General features: G+C 34.0%; 1 pseudogene across 1 annotated transcript; it reads right to left on the bottom strand.

Annotated features, from left to right (window-relative positions):
- Positions 1-10,282: 10,282 nt before the first annotated feature.
- Positions 10,283-11,302, bottom strand: LOC104680843 (annotated as a pseudogene). The gene has a single exon (XR_750514.2). The product of XR_750514.2 is annotated as a ras-related protein Rap-1b pseudogene (transcript).
- Between the last annotated feature and the right edge of the window lie 9,734 nt (positions 11,303-21,036).

The raw sequence follows: 21,036 nt of genomic DNA on the forward strand, positions 1-21,036 counted from the left end.
ATTCAAATACAGACTAAAATACAATATAAAAGAAAATTTCCTGAGCTAATTTTTAAAATACTGCTTAATTTGTAGATCAAAATGCAGACTAATTTTCTGACTATATTACTACAAAAACTTACTACAAATATTTTATAATATTTTAACTCAAATTATAAGAAAAACATTTGCAATAAACACATAAGATTAATATTTTAATTTCTGAAGTATAAAATGTCTGGATAGACTCGAGCTTGTTTCTTTAGTTTTATATGTGAAGACAGGAAAAATTCTGTTTTGTTTTGAAAAATACTTTGAACTAAAAATGCTGTATTCCACATTTGTTAGGAATGGAAGTCTTTAAAATATGAAATGTTTTCAACAGAATAAAAATAGTGAAAATGAACTTAATCTGAATAAGTTTAATCAAAATTATATGTTGAAAACATAAAATAGTTATGTGTACTATCAGTGACTACTAACCCAACAATATAAAATTAAGTAAAAATATTATTACCATATTAAATACAAATTAAAATTAATTATAAAAGTTAAGATCTATGATTAAAGTATTAAAACAAAATGAGACTATATTCAGAAATTTAAAAGTAAATTTGTGAATGACATATTTTTTGAAATAATAAATTCTTTGGCATATTTTGTATTTTTTATTATAAATGAAAATTATTTATTTGAAATATTTAAAGAAACAAAATATTTGCAGCTCTATTTTATTGAGAAAGTAATTACAAAACAAAAACAAGGAGTGTTTGTAATTACAAAAGAATATATTAATAATGTTATTTAAAAGAACAAAACCAGAAAAACTTTATATTATTTCTAACAATAAATGCAAACCATCTAATTTTCTGAAAAGGGGTGGAAATCAATATTTAACAAGGAAGATATTATTCTTAAACTGTAATACATACATTGCCTAAAAATAAAAACGTAGTTGAAGATATATTGTGAAAAACAAAAAATGAAGAACTGATAATGTGCAAAGCAAACTCATAATATAGTGTACTAATTATAAATCAGTGTATTCACAAAACCTGAGTCCTCAATTATTATTGGCTGTTATTGGCATATTAATTATAGAATATTAAATATAGAATATAATAAAACAATTCAAAATAAAAAAGAGAAAGTAATAGACATGAATAGAGACAAAATGAAGCTGTTCAATATTAAAAGCCTTTCTAAATTGCTTGTGTTTTTCTAGTGACCTGTTTTGCTATGCAGTGTAGGGGCAGGTGTCTAGATTTTAGCTGCAGATAAACACAAATATTGTTTTCCAGATCTCAGAGTGATCAGTTACATAAAAATAGGCCATAAACCATATATTTCATTCTTATGGTTGACAAACCTCTAATTCACCTGAAAATATAAAAAAGAAAGAAGACAGAAGTGACAGTGGTTGGAAGTCAAGGATAAGATGAAGTTGGCAAAAATAAACTTTCTTCTTTTGGGCAGCAATGCATAATAATAATAATAAAAACCTAAACTAAATTCAGTTCATTTCCATAAACTAGGACTTATTTAGAAACTTTAAGAAAGTCTTTGAACAATTTCAATTAAGGAGTAAATAGGGGCCAATTTATTTCATAGTGTGGACTCTCAAGACAATATACAGCAGTGCTTCTCAAAGTTAAACAGTATATGAGTGACCTGGAAATGTTATGAAGATGCAGATTTAATAGGACTGGGGAGGAGTCTGAGATTCTCAATTTCTAATTAATTAAATTACAAAGAAGAGGAGAAAATAAGGTTATTACTTACTTCATATACATTCACAAACACAGGGTAATCAAATAATTGTTTAAAGTATTGCTCTGATAATAATTAAATTACATATTTCATAGGAAACATTTTCTTACATTTGGATTTAATCTATTATTAGAATAATAATAGACTCTTGACTTTATATAACTCTATATTCCAAACAGCTAGAAACTTTTGGATAGCAATTGTTCACCATTTAATAACATTTTTTCCAAGGTATCTAATGCACCCAAGGATAAAATAGCTGCCTTCCAGTGATTTCCAATTTATTCAATTTTCAGGCAATTTGTCTGCCCATACAATGACAGATTATAGTTACATTCTTGCCAGTCTCCAAACAGCTAAGTCAATTGTTTTCAATCTTTTTTCTTCAGCAACTCCATCTCTTAAAGTACTTCAGAGTAGTTCCTGAAAGGATTCCTCTTTAGTTAAATAGCTATACAGCTCTCCCATCATCCAAAGTAATCAATGGAGAGATAGCAATATTTTTCTTTACATTAGGTCAAATTCCATTGCTTCCTTCATCTTGTAATCTAATCAGAAACACCACTATAGATCCAATAATTGAGTTTAGAGTTTCAGAGTATTTGGGGTCACAGAACGTCTATGTCTATTTTGTAAAAATTGTTGCATATTACTGAAATAGCTAGTCAAACACTGCAGTCTGCTTAAAGTATCAAAATAGAAATGTTGAATGATGTGTCTGCACAGAGTTAACTTAAGCAAAGAATCTGCCAGGCTCTTATGTCTATTAATGCAAATTCCTGAATACAGTTGACCCCCACTATGGGTGGATTTAACCAACCATGAATCAAACATATTTGTTAAAAGAAATACCAAAAGTAATTTTTAAAACAAAATCCAACAATAAAACAATGCAAATAAAAAACAATACAGTATAACAATTATGGGTATAACATTTACACTGTATTCAGTATTCTTAATATAAGTAATCTAGAGATGGTATAAAGTTTACAGGAGGATGTGTATAAGTTACATGCAAATACTAGGCCATTTCATATAAGAAACTTGAGCATCTCTGGCTTTTGGTATGAAGGGATGATGATGGTAGGATTGGTGGTGGTCCTGGAACAAACACCCAGCAGGTACCAAGGGGGACTGTAGACCCCAAAGCTGTTTAGGAATGAGTCACAGCAGCAGGATTGAGGTAGGAATGCTCCCACAGAAAACACCAACCACCTGTTGATTTTTGAATCCGCTCCTCTCAGGCGTGCCTTCAAATGCTATAACCTGGAGATTCAACTAATTTTCATGCTGCTAAGTAGGAATAGGTGATTCAATTCCCCAAGAAAGTGACAGAGGTCCCTTAAATATAGATTTACATTAAAGTTAATGGTGTCGAATGCTAGTCATTGTCTTTTTGCTTGGTGGTATCCTCTCAGAAAAACCTTTTATCATACTTCTAATTCATTTACCAGATATGTAGAATAATCAAATTGTCTATCAATGTGTTTTTCAAATATTTTGTGAAGTGGCTAGGGTGATAACATGTTCGAACATACGTTCGTATTTAAATACAAATGTATTTTTGTTGAGTGATTACTCAAGGTCACTGAGGAATCCACAAGGTTAAACTCTTGACTCTAGAACCATTGTTATATAGAGATATGTAGATACCTGCTTTAATATTATAGGCTTAGCAAAATATTTAATAAATAAGGTCTTAGTAAAACAACACACATGTATTTATCCACTTATTTAATTTTGGTTTTTTATTTCTTCTGAACATAAATTCCTGAGGACAAGGGCCTTTTTTTCACAGTTCATTTTTGGATTCCAACACCTAGCCAGGTCTTTGCAAAGAGCACTGAATTTGAAATAAATTTCTCAGTTAGTGATTTGAATCATATAAAATATTTAGTAAATTTGAAAACTTAGTAACTGTGTAAAGTGATTAAAACAAACATACAAGACAGTAATAATCCCCTGCCCTTTGTCTTCTTCCTTTATATCCATTTAATTCCTATTCTTGTCTACCTCCTCTGCCCCACACAGGAAATGTGGTTAGCCCATGGACTGCAAAGATGGTTCTCATACAATATTGTTCTGATGGATAATGAGACTCTTTGAAAGTGGAACATAAACAGATAAAACAAAAACAAACAGAAAATAACCCAGAAACCTAAACTCAGCTTCAGTTAAAGCAGAAAATATCTGTCCAACCCAAACCAGGCATACTCAACTTCCTCTTCCTCTGTAAGAAGCCCGATCCTACTTCAGTCTGGAACCACCTGGTCTTCAGATTTGCCTGGTGCTCACCAGCTAAAGAAATCTTTTACAACCTTTATTCAGTCAAGTAAATCGTTTCCTTTTGGCAACTTGCATGTTTTTTTTTAGGTTTTCATTTATTTATTTTTTTTATATTCAAAGTCATATTTTCTTCCTTTTATTCACTTTGCAGGTCTTTCTCACTTTAATTTTTTTTTTGTCTTGTTTTGCATTTGTTTACTTTAACTTTTTTTTTAACTTATCTCTCTTATTTTGGAAATTATTCACATTATCAGTTTTCTTTTGCTAGGCAATTTTGATATTCTAATAACCATTATTAACATAAAATATAAAGTTTATTAACACCAAGCCCAAACAATACAAAGTCTTACAGCTCTTTAATTGCAATTATTTAATATTTGCTACTAAATTGTTCATTATTTATATTTACATTGTTTTTCTTATTCCCACAAATCACATATTGTTGGTGTGTATGTTAAATAAAATTGTGATTGCTTATATATTTTTTTCACATCCTTTCTCCTTCTAATATTTTGGAATTACTTCCAGTTAATTATCCTTTATTCTATAGTATATACTTTAGAAGTTACTACTCTTGCTAGTAAACCCTCAGTTTTTGGATTGTCTGAAAATGTCTCTATTTTGATGTATTTTTGAATTCTAAATCTAATTGACATAAAATTCTAGATTTGCCATTATCATTTCTTAATCCTTCAAAGATACTCCACAATTTTCTGACTTTCGATATTTTTATTGGTAAAAATGGTGATTGTTAATTGGCTTGCATATTCTATTTTGGATATTCCATTGTTTCCTTATAATTTGTTTATTTTTATAATTTGTTTATTCATCTTTACAATGAATAAATATAAAATACCAATGGCATGAGAAGAATTAGAATAGAAATAAATACAAGGATAATACTTATATTTCCCTGATGACAACTTAAAAATATTAGTACAGGTGGGTACATAAAATTTAGGGATTTGAATTATTACCTAATGCAATTCTGGTTATAACGTCACTAAAGGATTGTAAACATCTGCTGGAAAACCCATGGGGAAAAAATGCAAGTGCAACTGGTGTCATAGAAACACATTTTCTAATGGGAAGCTCAAGTGGTGAAATATAAATTGGAACCACTAAAAAATTTAGGTCTATGAAAATACTTCCCCAAATACAGTCTTCTTGTTGGATAGGAGGTTTTACTGTGATATATTATTTCTGACAGCCTTCTTTTTTTTTTTTTTTTTTGTTTAGCAAACAAGTAGAATTAAGTGAATTAACTATCATATCTAACCTATAAGTACAAATTACTTTCCCTTGAATTTACATAACTGATAATTGCATATCCTTATATGTGTTTGAGATTAACTCAGAGGAAAAAAAGGTGAAATTTTGTTTCCCATGTGACACTTTTATTTCCTTTTTAAGTTTTCAAAAAACTTTAAATAATATTTTTGTCTTCTTTTGAGAAGTGTCTGTTCATATCCTTAACCCACTTTTTGAGGAAGACATTTATGCAGCCAACGGACCTGAAAAAATGCTCATCATCACTGACCATCAGACAAATGCAAATCAAACCACAATGAGATACCATCTCACACCTGTTAGAATGGCAATCATTAAAAAGTCAGGAAACAACAGGTGCTGGAGAGGATGTGGAGAAATAGGAACACGTTTACACTGTTGATGGGACTGTAAACTAGTTCAACCATTGTGGAAGACAGTGTGGTGATTCCTCAAGGATCTAGAACTAGAAATACCATTTGACCCAGCTATCCCATTACTGGGTATATACTCAAAGGATTATAAATCATGCTGCTATAAAGACACATGCACATGTATGTTTATTGCAGCACTATTCACAATAGCAAAGACTTGGAATCAACCCAAATGTCCACCACTGATAGACTGGATTAAGAAAACATGGCACATATACACCATGGAATACTATGCAGCCATAAAAAAGGATGAGTTCATGTCCTTTGTTGGGACATGGATGAAACTGGAAACCATCATTTTGAGCAAACTATCGCAAGGACAGAACACCAAACACTACATGTTCTCACTTATAGGTGGGAATTGAACAATGAGAACACTTGGACACAGGGTGGAGAACATCACACACCGGGGCCTGTTGTGGGGAAGGAGGAGGAGGGAGGGATAGCATTAGGAGATATACCTAATGTAAATGACGAGTTAATGAATGCAGCACACCAATATGACACAAGTATACATATGTAACAAACCTGCACGTTGTACACATGTACCCTAGAACTTAAAGTATAATAAAAAAAGAAAAAAATTATTTTTGCCTTTCATAAGTATCTATTGAGTTACTGTTAGGTGTTGGGAACACAAGACCTAAAACTCCTGACAAATATATTCTATTTAGAAAGTCAATTTGTACATTAATAAATGCATATATAATACCAGACAAGATGGTAATGCTAACCAGTTTGACTTTGAGGCACAGCACTCAGAAGGTAAATGCCCCTGGAAAAATCATTGAATGTAAATGCCCCTGGAAAAAGAATGTAGTTGGAAAAAACATTCTGAGGTAAAATTATGCAATATTGGTATGAATAATTATAGTGACACACATTTTGTCACACATTTTTGTGCTATGCCATTGGTAGAAAAAGAGTCATAGTTGAAAAAATATTGCAATCACAAGATGTCAATGGAAATGAAGGCAAGGATATCTTTTGGTCAATTTTCTTGAAAATATTGTCTTTTTCAACAGGGCAGTTTCTTGAAAATGTAGTCCCAGTTCTTAGCAATTGTTTATATACTGATGGACTTATATCCAGGGTCTTCTTGATTTAAAAAAAAAAGTCAAAAAATGATTTTATACATTGAAAATATTTTAAAATTGTGATACATATGATTCTTGCCCTCTCTCTGTCATATTTTTCCAATTTTTTGTCTGTCTTTTCTTTTCTTGCCTTTTCTTATCTGTCCTTTCTCTTTCTTTTCTTTTATTTTTGTTTTCTTTGTCTGGTCTTGCTTTGAGTTTCTTTTCTTTCTTTCTTTCCTCAGGCACATTCTTAATCCAGATGAATTCATTGGAGGTGATATTTTTATGCATAATATACACAGCAAATTTCTAGGGCATTTCATTTTTTACAAATCTTTGTAAGAAAAGGTTATCTATTAACCTAATGACATTGTTACAATGTTTTCTAAATTTCAATGATTCTCAGTTTCTTGCAGCTATTACATTACCAAGTATACCTCAGTAAAAATTTAGTCAGTCACAGGGTTGAAGTTGCTGATTGCTCACTTGCTCAAGCCAGAAGCTTAGAATACATGCTTGGTTCTTCACTTTCCTGTGGGTTTATGTCAAATCAATTTCAAATCTATTGATCTTATCCTCTAAATAACATATAGCACGACTACTTTTTTCTCTCTCACATTAATTCAAAAGAAAAAGACTGATGATTCCTAACATCCTGGCTTCAGTAATTGGGAATGATGACATCACTACTGGAATGAGAAAACTTGGCGATAGTAACCAATATCTGAGGAAAATCAGTCTCCAGAAATATTCTCCCTACTTCCATTTCCCATATCCCTGATTCATTTTTTTCCCAGCAGATTCTACTGTAGTGGAAATTTGGCCAGATTTCTTCTCTTTTTAAAATTATTAAATGGATCTTCATGTGACATAGAATACAATCAAACTCTTTATCTCAACCTACAAGGCCATGTGTAATTTGTCTATTTTTATCTTTTAATTTTCTCAAATCACTAGCTCATTATGGCAAGAAAAACTGCTCTTAATTCCTCAAAATATTCCAGGCTTACACAGATTCAGGAACGGTGCATACGCTTTCGAAGTCTTTTCTCCACCTCCTTTTTAGTAACCTCTTCTTATAATTCGAGGTTCTGTTTAAATGACACTCCCTCACAGAAGTCTTCCCTATTCTACATGGATCCTCACTACTTATTTTCTGAGGCTCTTTTTGTTGTTGCTTTCCTGTGAAACACTTTTCACAACTGGAAATAATTTTATTGATGTGTGTGTTTATTTTCTCATCTATGTTCAATACAGTGGGGCCATTTCGGCCTCCTCATAATTGTATGTTTGATGCCAACATAGTGACTAGTAGGGAGAAAAATTCAATAAATATTTTCTAATGAATGGATAAAAATTTTTAACAAATTAGTGGCTATATTTTTGACAGCATACCTTAGTTACAATCTACTCCAGATTGTATCCTTCTGAAACTATTATTTTAAATACAGTTTGAAGTATTTCTGCTTTTATTATTTTTCTTGTAAGAAAGTATCTTCATAAATTACTCAACATATAGTTGTATAAAGATGACTTCCAGTTTTGTCTTAGAAAATTACGCAGAAAAATCTATCTTATACATCAAAATAAATAAATTTTAACTTACAATGTGAATTTTTTATGGTAATTTAAGAAGCTTTTTAATGAGCTTCAACACAAGGAAAAATAATTAACCAGCTCTTTTTATCTCTTTTGGATTTTAATGTTTTCTGCAAATAACACTTTCTCCAGATGTCCAATCTCCTATCCATTCTGTACAGTTTTCTTTTTCTATTTTGTTCAAACTCATCTCTACACAAACATACATTTTAGCTACATTTCAGGGAGATGGCCCTGTGTGTGGACAATATCATATTGTTGGACCACAGCCATGAATATGCTTCTGAGGATATTGCCAATTTCTTTTGCTAAGCATTACCTTGGTCTTAGTAATTTTTCTACTTATGCAGGATAAAAAGTGAAATGCCAAGTCAACTGTACAATTAAAAGTGCTTAAGAAACAGACATTTAGATATCTAAATGTTAACTTTATTAGAAATAGATTTTTAGTCATAATAATTAGTGATCACAATCCATATGCATGCTAAAACTGAAGAACAGAAGTTAGGTAAAAGTGAAATCTGCATATCTATGACATTGTTTAAAAGTTGTAGAAGACAATTAACTTCTATTCATCCTTCTGATAATAGTTCAAATAAAACTTTCTCTGAGAAGCCTAACCTGAATCCCTTTGCTGAATTTAGTGACCCAGCTATTAGCTCTGCCTTTTCTTGTTATAATCTTTGTAACAAGTTTTTAAAACGGATAATCTTGATAGAGTACAAATCAAATATATCTACATCTTTCTCCAATCGTTGCCTTCAACTGGCAACTCAAAGGTTTCTTTATTTTAAGCTCTTTGGTATTAAATTCTAATCTGACCTAAAATCATTTGTTAGTGAAAACTGATTTGATCACCTTTGAACTACTGAGAGTTTTATTCTCCAAAAACACTTAGGATATGTAACAGAAATACATATATATATTTGGCATGCCAATCCAAATTTATTAAACTACTGATGCTAAGTTATACAAAATTGCACCACTTTAATTAAGGCTTTTAGTTTACATTTGGCCACCTCAAAGTAGTTGTAACATTAGGTTGGTCAATTTAAATACTGTGGCTCCCTGTTGGATAGATACACAATCTTTACATCCAAACATTAATGCATACAAAGCAACAGGGCATTGTTAAATAAAACAGCAACAGTTACTGCAAATTAGGCCTTGTGACCAATTACATTTGATTAAAATTACTTCCCACATTCACATCCACAGTACTTGTCCACCATTTAACATCTCAACCAAAACATTACACATGTGAAACGATCACTAACAGGCAAAAATACTAAACCTGTATATTTGATATTGCAAATACACTTATGCATGAGCAAGCAAGGGGTTCACAATGAGAATCTACAGCTGCAGAAGCCTGAAAATGATTTACAAAAATTGTTAAATCATTAAAAAATTGTTTGAAAATATACAATTCTTGTTGTACACCCCCAGTGTACACACAACTATGTGTATGTAAACAAAAAAAAAGGAAACATATAATAAGAGATTTGAAAAGTCTGGACATTTCCTTCCCAACAGGTATTAAAGGCAATGTTTTTAAGACATTATACTGAAAGAACTATCATATTTTAAAAACAAGATCACTGTCTCCATAGGTTTTTTAAAAATTAAAAAACCTATATAGCTGTGTTAATCAAAGCGCTTATTTTGTACAATAATAATGACCCTGAATTTCTTAAAAAAAATTACAATAAGCTACAAGTATCAAAGAAGCGAAGTTATCTGGAGTAGTCTATCTAGGAGTTCTTTGGACTTTCTTTTATTATGCTAAAAATAGTGGTGCTTTTAGGATTTACATTATTGTACTCCTCAATATAAAGTATGGGGCATGTTAAAGTATACAGTACACCATTTTCATACACATACAACATTGGTGGATGAAGAATGTCTCTTAGCAGTAATACTGGATGTAGCCTCTGGTTTTACCAGCTGCATACTCTAGGACTATTATATAAGTAAAAATCTCTCTTGTGATACTGGAAAGTGATTAGAATATGCAAACTGATATAGTAGCTTTCATCTGCCTCTTAAAGGTTACACCACAGGAAAGTCCATTTAAGATGTTGGTAGGTTTAACAAAGTTGGAATGCTGGCACTGTTGAATTGGGCAACAGTTCTTCAAACCTATCTCAGAGCTACAATGCATTTAGTATATTAAAGCAGCTGACATGATGACTTTTTGCTAGCCTTCCCAGGCACTGGAGGTTTTCTGTTAATTTGCTGCACTAGGTCATAAAAGATCTCATTAACATTTCTTTTTGATTTTGCAGAAGTTTCTAAGAATGTACAGTTGTTCCATTGTCTTGCTAGATTTCGACCTTGTTCCTTCTCTACAACTCTTTCATCTTCCAAGTCACACTTATTACCAACAAGAATCACTGGAACATCATCAATGTCTTTAACTCGAAGAATGTGTTCTCTCTCAGGTCTTGTAAATCGTTAAATGTGGACTGTGCTGTGATGGAATAAACTAATGCAAATCCTTGTCCATTTTTCATGTACAAATCCCTCATTGCTGTAAATTGTTCCCTTCCTGCAGTGTCCAAGATTTCAAGCATACACTGTTGTGCATCTGCTTCAACTTGCTTTCTATAAGAATCTTCTATCGTAGGATCATATTTTTCTACACAAATTCCTTGAACAAATTGTACAGTCAAAGCAGACTTTCCAATGCCTCCTGAGGCAAGAACGACTAGCTTATACTCACGCATGATGCAAGCTTGTCAAAACCTAGTACCTCTCACACTGTCACCGGGTCCCCGCAGCCAGCGTCGCCCTGCGCTCCCTCGGGGTCGTTACTCTCGGCGCCACGGCGGTCCTGCCGCTGCTGCCGCCGCTCCGGCTGGTTTACACGCCTGACTCTGGGCGAGGTTTGGTGATGTCCCAGAAATACATATTTTATCATGAGTGCTATCCCAAACTCTATGAGTGTTTCTGAGTATATGATCTGTTATAAATTCCAGTCTCAGGAGTTTCAGGTAACAACTGTTGGGCTTGAACAGCGCATATATGTGAAAACATTATACTCTTTATTTTTAAATATGAAAAAATACATATTCATCTGATTTTGTTATTAAAAGTATGATCTCTTAAAAAGCCAGGTTTCTTTACATCCCATCAATTAAATTAGAAATAACTTCCATCAAGTGGTAAGCTGGTAGAGGCCAGGGACAATTTTTTATGCTTCAATGCCTCTGTGAACATTGTCCAGTATTTGGCACAAAGTAACTGTCTGCAGTATGGCTAAGTTAACAAAAAGAAGGAAGGAAAGAAGGAAGCAAGGAGGGAAGGAAGCAAGGAGAGAGGGAAGGAAAGAAGGAAGGGAGGAAGGAAGGGGAGAATGAAGGAAGGAAGGAAGGAAGGAAGGAAGGAAGGAAGGAAGGAAGGAAGGGGAGAAGGAAGGAAGGAAGGAAGGAAGGAAGGAAGGGGAGAATGAAGGAAGGAAGGAAGGAAGGAAGGAAGGAAGGAGAAGGAAGGAAGGAAGGAAGGAAGGAAGGAAGGAAGGAAGGAAGGGAGAAGGAAGGAAGGAAGGAAGGAAGGAAGGAAGGAAGGAAGGAAGGAAGGAAGGAAGGAAGGAAGGGGAGAATGAAGGAAGGAAGGAAGGAAGGAAGGAAGGGGAGAAGGAAGGGGAGAAGGAAGGAAGGAAGGAAGGAAGGGGAGAATGAAGGAAGGAAGGAAGGAAGGAAGGAAGGAAGAGGAAGGGAAGGAAGGAAGGAAGGAAGGAAGGAAGGAAGGAAGGAAGGGGAGAATGAAGGAAGGAAGGAAGGAAGGGGAGAATGAAGGAAGGAAGGAAGGAAGGGGAGAAGGAAGGAAGGAAGGAAAGAAGGAAGGAAGGAAGGAAGGGGAGAATAAAGGAAGGAAGGAAGGAAGGGGAGAATGAAGGAAGGAAGGAAGGAAGGAAGGGGAGAAGGAAGGAAGGAAGGAAGGAAGGGAGAATGAAGGAAGGAAGGAAGGGGAGAATGAAGGAAGGAAGGAAGGGGAGAATGAAGGAAGGAAGGAAGGGAGAATGAAGGAAGAAGGAAGGAAGGAAGGGGAGAATGAAGGAAGGAAGGAAGGGGAGAATGAAGGAAGGAAGGAAGGGGAGAATGAAGGAAGGAAGGAAGGAAGGGGAGAATGAAGGAAGGAAGGAAGGGAGATGAAGGAAGGAAGGAAGGAAGGAAGGAAGGAAGGCAGAATGAGAAGGAAGGAAGGGCAGGAATGAAGGAAGGAAGGAAGGAAGGAAGGAAGGGAGAAGAAGGAAGGAAGGAAGGAAGGAAGGAAGGGGAGAAGGAAGGAAGGAAGGAAGGAAAGAAGGAAGGGAGAAGGAAGGAAGGAAGGAAGGAAGGAAGGGGAGAATGAAGGAAGGAAGGAAGCAAGGAAGGAAGGAAGGAAGGGGAGAATGAAGGAAGGAAGGAAGGAAGGAAAGAAGGAAGGGGAGAAGGAAGGAAGGAGAGAGGGAAGGAAAGAAGGAAGGGGAGAAGGAAGGAAGGAAGGAAGGAAGGAAGGGAGGGAGGGAAGGAAGGGAGGGAGGGAGGGAAGGAGGGAGAGAGGGAGGAATGATAAACAGATTTGACTCAATTTAATACATGAACTTTAGAATATGACTATAAAATATACATATTAATATTATATATGAATATTTCATTCATATTATATTCACATTATACAAAAATTTAGACATTGTATATTATATATGTAATATGTGTGTAAGTACACTGCAGTATTATTGTATCTAGAAAAGAGAATTTGAAACATGTGAGGTTGCTAAGATTTCATATAAGTATGTAATCTATTAAATACCAAAATATTTTCTTTTGAATAATTTTAAAATAATGTCCTGTACTAAGATCACAGAACAACTCAACAGGAGTCTTTATTGATTTTCCTTATTTTTATTATGAAGATTTTTCAGACATAATGAAAATTTAAAATAATATTTCACACAAGATTAATATAATATCCACCTATATTTAGTAATTGCTAACATATTACCATATATTACTCATTTCACTCTCTAAATATCTCTTTAGATAGTAGAGTCATGGATATTTGAATATTTTGGCCCAAAACTTTTCAGCATGAAATTCCAATAAATTAGGGCACTCTCCCACAGTGCCAATGGGTAAGATTTATTTTTTACTGCTGGACTGAAACAGCTCTATAATTATCTCACAGAACATCTGAAAGTCTGGTACTGATTCTTGGCCAAAATGAGGGCAAGATTAAATACAGGCTGTTTAAAGTTTGAAACTCCTGTGGCTAGTTTGAGTATAGATGGCTTACACCTGGTATAACCAGGCATGCAGCCTGACAAAAGGTTCACCTGGAAATTTGGGAGACTTTCCTTCTAAGTCAAAATTCCTCGCAAAATCTTGATGGATTGTATTCCAGAGATGAAGTATGTCCTATCCAAACACACATACACAACACACACACACACCCTTGCAACCTTGGATAGAAGCACCTGAAATGTTTGCCGGAGCCTCTGGTGCTTGCCTGCCCTTGTTTCCTTTTACTCCATCATCCTCTGCTGCTTTAGTAAAAGCCTCGTGTGCGTATGCTCTACAGAGTCTTATGAGTCTTTTCAGTATCCCCAACTGTGAAAACACTAACAATAATCATTTTAACAACTATGAAAATTAATACTAATTCCATAATATTATATAATGTCTTCTCTATATCCAACTTTTCCTACTTGTTCACAATTCTCTCTTATATATTTCTAAAAAATAGTACCTCATCAATTTCATATTTTATATTTGTTTGGTAAGTCATCATATCATTTTATCTTTTTATCTATAACAATCTCACCACTTTTTAAACCAATATTGACTTTTTGAAGTTCAGGTTGGTTATTATTGCATAGAATGTTCTACATCCTGTATTTGTTTCATAATTTCCTGCTGGTGTGGAGTAACTTGCCATGTGTTCCTGTATTTCTTGCAAACTGGATATTAGCCTTAGAGGTATAACCACCTTTAGGTTAAACATTTGTATGGAATACTTTACAAGTGGTGTATTATTTATCACACATCGGAAGGTACATGCCAAGTTGTCCCATTATTTCTGATACTAAATTATATTTGTGGTTCAAGTTTTGCACTTCTAATTTTCTTTTGTAATTTATAAGTAACTATAGGATGATGTTTTGTTGGTCATGTTATAATCTGGTGCTGATTCTCTACATTTTTGAAGTCACTAGGTCTACCATCTAATTATGCCAACTAAATTAAAATTAAAATGAAATTAACTAGTTTGATAGAGTAGCATTTTTAGTCAGAGCTCTTTCGATTGCCAACACTTCTAACCAAAAGACCTTTAGGCTAAATGAGGTGTAACTGGAAGATACTGGAGATATCAAGATTCAAAGGGTGCTCTCTAGGAAGTGGAACAGCTCAAGGGACCTGGCAACTGGAACCAGGGATAGGACTCCATAGTGACTAAGGCTTCACTTCTCACCTCTGCTTCCATATGAGTGCGATGTTATTTTCTACATGACAGATACGTTTATTCTTCACCAATAAAAGGTAGGAAACTCACTCATAACCAAAGTTGGAGGAGACAGTTTTTTTTTTTTTTTTTCCCCCAGTTTGCCTGTTAAAACCATGAGGAATGATTAATCTGCCATGGTGCTTGATGTGGCCCAGGGATGTGCTCAGACTCAGTCATGTAGGGGCAGGTGGTATTAACATTAGTTCAAACTTGGAACCATGGCATGTGTTAGAAATAATGGCTTATATTAGAAACTGGACATAAAATTGTTGTGAGCAAGAAAGTTACCTCAATTTGAGTCTACTAGAAGTTTCAGAGTGCCATTTCACATGGCCACAAAGTTCAAAAGTTCAAAAAGAGACAAAAGTTTGACCAAGAAATCAGTGATTTTTTAAAAAAGAGAAATTGAGTTCAATCATGTTTTTTATATCTTTTACTGTACTAAGAAAGTTTTTTTTTCTCAATAATTGACTAAAAGTTCATTAACTACTGCACAGACTTCAATATTTAGAAATGTAATAATGGACTTGCTAACTACAATTGAAGTTAATGTATTGTTGGAACTAGCTATTGTTAGAAAGATTCATTTGCTTTTTATAATAAAATTTTACATATGATTTATAGATTTACAAATTATAACAATTTATAGATAATTACCTCATTAATTTATTGAATAACCTGACTAAATTACTTAGTCACTGAATTAAATACAACCCAGCCTTAATACTTTGGGTCAAGGAACATTGACCAAATATATATATATGCCACATGTTCCTTGAAATTTCTTACCAAAGTAAATTGTCTCATTAGAAATACAGAAATAAATTGGTAACTAAATAGAACATGTTCTGTATTTCAACTTGAAAAATTAAAGAAATTCATAATTCTTAAAATCAAAGCAATGATCATTTGTTTCCTAATTATTATTATTGTGAATATACTTAAAATTTTGGCTATGCTTTTAAGAAAGATGTACTTCTATTAAAAATTATTAAAATAAACAGCAGAGAGACTGACTTTTCAAAATAGTTTATCTGGGAAGAGCAAGGAACTGTGATTTGGGATATGTGTATCGTAGTGAACCATAGGCACATTTGAAAAAGCTGGGGGAGTCAAAGCTTTCTTAGGGGTAAAAGGTGAAGTTCCCCATCAGATTGCCATTGACATTCTTCACAGAATTAGAAAAACCTATTTTAAATTTCATATGGTATCAAAGATGACCCGATATAGCCAAGACAATCCTAAGCATAAAGAATAAAGCTGAAGGCATCACACTACCTGACTTCATTAATACAGAGCCTCGGTAACCAAAATAGCATGGAACTGGTACCAAAACAGACATATAGACCAATGAAGGTGAACATAGACCTCAGAAATACACCACACATCTACAACCACCTGATCTTCAACAAACCTAACAGAAGCAAGCAATGGGGAAAGGATCTCATATTCAGGAATAGCATGGGAAATCTGGCTAGCCATATGCAGAAAACTGAAACTAGACCCCTTCCTTACACCTTATACAAAAATTAACTCAAGATGGATTAAAGACTTAAATGTAAAACCCAAAACCAGAAAAACCATAGAAGAAAACGTAGGCAACAACATTCAGGACATAGGCATGGCGGGCAAATACTTCATGACAAAAATGCCAAAGCAATTGCAACAAAAGCCAAAATTGACAAATGGGATAGAATTAAACTAAAGAGCTTCTGCACAGCAAAAGAAACTATCATCAAAGTGAACAAGCAACCTACAGAATGGGAGGAAATGTTTGCAATCTACCCATCTGACAATGATATAATATCCAGAATTTATAAGAGACTTAAACATACTTACAAGAAAAAGACTAACAACACCATCAAAAAGCAGGCAAAGGCTATGAACAGACACTTCTCAAAAAAAGACATTTACGTGGCCAACAAATATATGAAAGAAGCTCAACATCACTGATCATCAGAAAAATGCAAATCAAAACCACAATGAGATGCCATCTCACACCAGTTAGAATGGAGACTATTAAAAAGTCAGGAAACAATAAATGTTGGAGAGGATATGGAGAAATAGGAACCCTCTTACACTGTTGGTGGGAATGTAAATTAGTTCAACCATTGTGGTAGACAGTATGGGCATTTCTCAAGGATCTAGAACCAGAAATACCATTTGACTCAGCAATCCCATTACTAGGTATATGCCCAAAGGAATATAAATCACTCTACTATAAAGGAACATACATATGTATGTTTATTGCAGCACTATTTACAATAGCAAAGACATGGAACCAACCCAAATGCCCATCGCTGATAGACTGGATAAAGGAAATGTGCTACATATACACCATGGAATACTATGCAGCTATAAAAAGGAATGAGATCATGCCCTTTGCAGAAACACGGATGAAACTGGAAGCCATCATCCTCAGCAAACTAACACAGGAACAGAAAACCAAACACTGCATCTTCTAACTTGTAAGTGGGAGTCGAACATTGAGAACACATGGACACACAGAGGGAAACAACACACACTGGGACCTGTTGGGGGTTGGGGGTTGAGTGGAGGGAACTTAGATGATGGGTTGATGGGTGCAGCAAACCACCATGGCACATGTATACCTACGTAACAAACCTGCACGTTCTGCACATATATCCCTTTTGTTTGTGTTTTTTCTTTCTTTTCTTTTTTTTTTTTTTTTGAAGAAGTAATAAAGAAAAAAAAAAGGTGAAGTTCATGGAAGTTATTTTAAAATAAACCTCTTTGACCCCAGAAGCTTGTTGCTGGTATGGACAAATACTCATTGGTGATACTGGCTATTGCTGGGAAGATATCTTCATAGAAAGCGTTGTATGTAAAATTTTTGTAGTTTTCAGATAGTCCTTGTGATAATTCTTTTAGAGGCATCCATGCATGAATGACCTTCCTTTATATTCTCCTGGCTCCATTTTGTTGTGGTTTGACTTAAGTGAGTCAATTTCTTTGTTGGTAACTTTCGCATTTCTCCATTTTGACCAAGAATTTTTTTCTGAGAGCGTTGCTGATTAATCAGCCTGTAGTTAGGTTTTGATTGTTTCTTGGTGCTGGAGTGGACCTTTTCTAGTTAGTCTGATCCTGCATCAGAGACAAATGGCCAGCAACTAAGAGCAGATGTCAAAACCTTTTTAGTCACATTTAAGAAACAAAGAAGTTCAGAAGGAGTGGCTCTCAGAATAAATCTGCCTGGATTTCATTGCTAAGTTCAATTGTGTCAGTTCCATAGGCATTGACTACCATTTGGAAGTTCTGGACAAGTGTTATTCTGTTAGATGCATCATTTCTGCAGAGGTTGGACTGGAAACAGATAAACAGTTTAAAAAGAATGATGTGGTACAAAATTAATAGTAACATGATAATATTGTCTATGACATGGACCCAAAGGCAGCCAACTAATGAATCAAAAGTCTAGGCAAGACTGAGTGAGATCTGTTGTAGCCATAAAGCCTGTCTTGCTATTTTATGCAATTAGGTCTCGATTTCCCCAGAGAAATATATTCAGGTACAGCATGTAGTTATTAGCAATGGCACAGACACTTCTTGTTCAACCAGTAGATAACTGAGAGTTATCTCATTCTGTTCTGTTCTGTTATCAATGGCTGCTCAGCAAGATACTTTAATGAGCACTGCTGGGTGGCAGTAGCCTTTGCAGTGAAGCCTGCAATGAAACCCAAGGTGGCAAATAAGTCATTAGGGATGTTGCCATAGTTACCCACTGGGTGGACTAAAGGATCCCTTAGGTCATGTAAAGATGTGGGTTTGACATGACAGATCCAAAATTTCATTCAGTTACAGAAGCTACTGAATGTGAAATTCTAACCACAGTGTTATCCTGCCAAGTGAAAAATGTAGGCATAAGCATGAAAAAAATAAGAAGGATAAGAGTCCATTTTTTTGTTTTACAGTGCCTTAGGAAAAGCTTTTCACAGTGTGAAGTCATCAACTTCTTACTCTGGTTTGCGGTTTGAATATTCCTGGTTATAGCATGGGTCATTTTAGTCAATTCTCTTTGTAGCCCACACAACAGCCACAAGATTTGTCTCTCGAAATTTACGTGGAGTTTTCTAGCTCCAACCTATAGGACTTTAGGAATAGGACAGTCTATGTTCTTAGTTGGATAATCATAGCCAGATGTTGGAGGAAATTAGAATAAATACCCTGTTTTATTTATAGATAGATAACAAAAACTAACAAAAGCTTGAAAACAACAAAGAAAACTACAATCTAATAACAGGTGTACTGCAGTTTTTCTTCAGAAATGTAATTTTTCTTTCTACAATCATCCCTGTTTCTACTAAAGATAATCAGAGTAAGACTAATTTGTCTGCTGAATAAGTTTATTCTCATTAAACTTGGCATTATTATTAACAACAGTGTCGCAAGAAAAGTGATGGAACATGGGCTGTTTTTAAGTTTCTTTTGCTGGAATTTTTGGTAAGAAATCTCAGATTAGACTTTTAAAAGCCTTGCAAGGGTCAGAGGTCAAATGAGGGCAAGCATCAGACTTTGGCTGCAGTACCTACAAATTTGCATGAATTTCTCTCTTCTTGAGGTCTCCAATATATCTTGAGGTTCCTGGCCTGTCAAGAAGTAAAAATGTTTATTCACTCACTGTGAGCTTGGGAATCCTTGAAGCTAGGCATTGTATGCATATTCTCAAGTATGACATTCAAGTCAAAATCTTCATAATACAACCAATGTTTCTAATTCTATCCTGTTACAAAGAGAATAGATTTTTATTGAATTTATGCAAATAACTATGTTGCCATAAAATAAAAATATCAACAAGAGCTCTCTGAAGACTGCAGGTTCAGGTAGGAAGGAAAAATAAATATTTCCATTTTTATTTATAAAAGTAAACTTGACCAAATTGCCGTATGCTATAGATAGCTTTTAAAAAGTTTTCTCAAATCTGGAAAACAAAAAATGTAAAAAAACAGCAAAATGTTAAACAAAAAGTCACTCCAAAATATTGCCATCAGTTTGTTTAGTCCTATTCATTAAACTTACTCTACTTGATCTTGGTTAGATATTTTAAGAAGCCATTGTTTCTTCATTAGCGTTCTGGAAATTCTTTCCCAGGCTAGTGGTGTAATCTTAAACTCATAAGAAACCTAAATTCCAGCATACTTGTTAGAGTCCTTTTCATGAACCTCCTTGAAGAAGAAGTATTTTCCTTTATTCATTTTAAATTTATTCTCTACAATACTTCATTAGGGAGTTCAATGATTTGTACTCAGAAGTTATATAGCCAAGAGGCAAGCAAGTATAATAAACATCAGAATTGGACTGAGTTTTTTGCACTGAAGGCCATGTAGTCTTTTGCTTCAGGGAAATAAGAACAAAAATAAACAAAAATAACACATAGCTCCCTAGGCTCCAAAATCTTGATAGAAAATAACATCAACATTTAGTGAAATTGTAGGTGTTAACACATCATGGGAAAATAGATATTGTGCAAAATATTAAAATTAACACCTGGCACTTCTTTTGCCTAGATGATTTTTATTATAAACAATAAAATATATATAATATCTTAACTACAAACCTTTCATATTGAAAGGGCCTCTAACATGACTTGTTTTAACATTATGAAGGGAAAAAGTTTAGGAATTTCAAAGTGGAAACAATCCAACACTGACAAACTATAGTGATCAAAAATATTATCTTTTAATGAAAAACAAGCAAAATCCATAAAAGTAGAACTACCATTTGATATAGCAATCCCACTACTGGGTATCTACCCAGAAGAAAAGAAGTCATTATTCAAAAAAGATACTTGCACACACATGTTTATGACAGCACAATTAGCATTTGCAAAAATGTGGAACCAGCCTAAATTCCTATCAATGAGTGAATAAACTGTGGTATAGATAGATAGATAGATAGATAGATAGATAGATAGATAGATATGCGATGCATATGTGTATATATATGCTTAAATACATATATGTGATGGAACACTCCTCAGCCATAAAAAAGGAATGAATTAATGACATTCATAACAACCTGGATGGGATTGGAGACTATTATTCTAAGTGAAGGAACTCAGGAAAGGAAAACCAAACATCTTATGTCCTCACTTTTATGTGGTAGCTAAGCTA

Source organism: Rhinopithecus roxellana, chromosome 3, assembly GCF_007565055.1.
Source record: "Rhinopithecus roxellana isolate Shanxi Qingling chromosome 3, ASM756505v1, whole genome shotgun sequence".
Classification (NCBI taxonomy): Eukaryota; Metazoa; Chordata; class Mammalia; order Primates; family Cercopithecidae; genus Rhinopithecus; species Rhinopithecus roxellana.